Raw genomic sequence first — 2,746 nt, 5'->3', positions numbered from 1 at the left:
TCACTCCTCCATTAATGCAATTGGCCTCCCCTTCCTGCAGCCTTTCCTGTCTCCTTCCAGGGCCTCTGTCTGAGCTATAGCCCCTTTTTCTTAAAGACTTCATTCATTTTTTTGGAAAGAGGAATTATTTTTATTTATTATTATTTTTAATTTATTGAAAAGAGAATTCAGTCTTTACTTCTAGGACTTCCATGGATCACCATGGATCAGTGGACAATGCCCACCTCCCTCACTAAATGCTGCATAGCCTTGTCCCATTGGTACTGTCCAGAAGCCAAGTGGAAGTGTATAGAGTACATGTGTGGGACCTTTGCTCACAGGAAAGTCACAAGTGTTGTGCCCCTTGTCACAGTGACCCTAAATTCCTGTTGGGTGTGTTGGAAACAGAGAAGCCATTCTTCAGGCCACTTGATCTGAGCACACCCACAAGACTTCATTCTTAAGACTCCCTAATCACCCAAAAGATAATTACATATCCCTTCATTCAGGTGCATGCTCCAAAAGAGCAGGAATTTTTTTCTCTTTTTTGTTTGCAATTCTATCTCCAGTAGGTGAGAAGAGTTGGTCATATTTGTTGAACTAAGGCATGAGGAGTTCATAAAATGAAAGAAAGAGGACTAGAGATAATATTTAGTGATGGTTGTATATGCAAACATTGTGCTAATCAATGTAGATGACCACATTTAATCTTGATTGGGTGTTAATGACTCATAATTTTTCTTAATTTAATCGGAACATATTTATTGATCACCCAGCCAATGTCAGGTTCTCGGCCAAACACTGACAAGAGAAGGTAAGCAAGTTGGCATGGCCATGCCCTCTTAGAATGCAGAGTTGGGTCTGCATGGGTATATGCAGAACTCAAGCACTGCAGCAAATGAGAAAATGCAAGTTGTAAAAAGACCATAAAGGAATTAGAACTTTTGATGCAAGGAGATTGAGTCTTCCAACAAAAGTGTGGCCATCGAAAATTATTCTAAGTGTACACACTCATCCTCATTTCCCCCTGCTCCCCATTAGGCCAGCAATTTCACTGGTGCCCTAAGGCATGTTTTTCATGGATATGTACCATTTTCCCTCCTCTTGGGCCTTTCTTCATATTCCACTCAACAGAGGGGTGTCCTATAGGAACTGCTTATTTGAAGTTTTGCTTTCTGTATTTTCAAGTTATCTATGGTGATCTGTGATCCCAAAATGCAGCATAGTGTGATAGGATACACTGAGATACAAAGATACCACATTCACATAATTTTACACAGCATATTATCATAATGATTCCATTTTATTATTGTTTGTTACTGTGCCTAATTTATAAATTAACTTTGTCATAGATACATAAAGCCATCCTTGCGGAGATTATAGAACATAACCAGATAAAATAGAATTACTGGGTTTATTTTCTGCATGGCTGGCATTTCTTCTTGCATACACAGGTAAGGCAGAACCTTTCATACCTATAAGGAAGAATTAAACAGTAAATAACAAGCTGGAATATATAGCTGAATGTGGCATGTGAGAACCATGGTGGAGATATGAGTAAAATGCTAAAAGGTTTAGATGAAAAATTTTTCTCCATTTGGAGATCAGAAAATACATTTAGAGGGGTTGGGAAGATGGCTCAGTGGAGTAAGCGCTTCCCTAGCAAGCGTAAGGGCCTGAGTTCATTCCTCGGTTCTGCAAAAAAAATAAAATTAAATAAATAAATAAATAAATAAATAAATGAAAAAAAGAAAATACATTTAGAAAAGGTTGTGTTGGAGGAAGGGGTATGAACTCTACAGCTTGTCATGGAAGTTAAAAAGATGTCCTAAGTGGATCAAGCAGTTATCAGGGGAAAAAAAAAACCCTGCATACATGGCAGAATGCTGGGGACACTTAGGAAATAGCAAAACTCCCAGAATTTCTGGACTGTGGAGCAGTTGTAAGGGAAAAGGAGATTGAAAGCTAACATGAGACCATGCGTTGGAAGACTAAATGCCAAGGAGAGGAGTTGATAATTGATGTGTGGGCAGTGGACATTCACTGCAATCTTAGATGAGGAGAAAGAAATGCTTGTAGCTGTTTTTCTTCTTTTTTTTTTTTTTTAGGGTGGGGAGGATCTGGTCTGTAGTGGTGGATGCAGTGGGGAGACTGTGAGTTGCTGATGGTGTGGTAAGATCAAAGGACTGGCAAGGGGAACCTGAAGGAGACCAGCTTTAGAGAAGGAAGTCAATCATGTCTGCATCTTGTACTATGAATAACTACTATAAAGACAATATGCAATGTATTAATTATTATAACTGTCCTATTAATGTGTTATAAAATTGTCTCATTGCTATTTCTTTCTCAATGAAATTAATAGAAAAAAAAAAGAGAATGAAGTTGAGGGAGGACAAGTAAATCCGGTAGGTTCTGAGCATTCTTGGAAATGGTATCTAAGAGGAAAAAGAGAGAGAATAAGTACATTCTAGGCAGAAATATTTATGTGGAAAATTAATTTGAGATGAAAGATGATTAATCTGTAGCCCTTGATCTGGTCATATTTTCTCTTCTGTAGTCATAAAAGGTGATATATGAATAGATCATGTGCCTTTACTTCAACAGCATTTCTAACCTGTTCCCTTAAAGGACTAGTTTCTAACCTGTTCCCTTAAAGGACATGCTGAATATCTTATATTATTGATTCTGCATCTTTTCCAGTGTTTTTATTTGCTATTTTTTATTCTCTTTTAAAAAATCAAGTGCTTTATCATTGTTCTCTATGAGA

The 2,746-nt window shown here is 37.5% G+C and overlaps 1 non-coding gene across 1 annotated transcript; it reads right to left on the bottom strand.

The window, feature by feature from the left end:
• Positions 1-297: 297 nt before the first annotated feature.
• LOC111813760 lies at positions 298-426 on the bottom strand. The gene has a single exon (XR_002818933.1). It is a non-coding gene; the product is annotated as a small nucleolar RNA SNORA11 (small nucleolar RNA).
• Between the last annotated feature and the right edge of the window lie 2,320 nt (positions 427-2,746).

The sequence above is a fragment of the Octodon degus genome, unplaced genomic scaffold, assembly GCF_000260255.1.
Source record: "Octodon degus isolate 3935 unplaced genomic scaffold, OctDeg1.0 scaffold00220, whole genome shotgun sequence".
Lineage (NCBI taxonomy): Eukaryota > Metazoa > Chordata > Mammalia > Rodentia > Octodontidae > Octodon > Octodon degus.
Note: the sequence above shows the minus strand (reverse complement) of the source record. Positions and strands in the feature narration are given on the sequence as shown.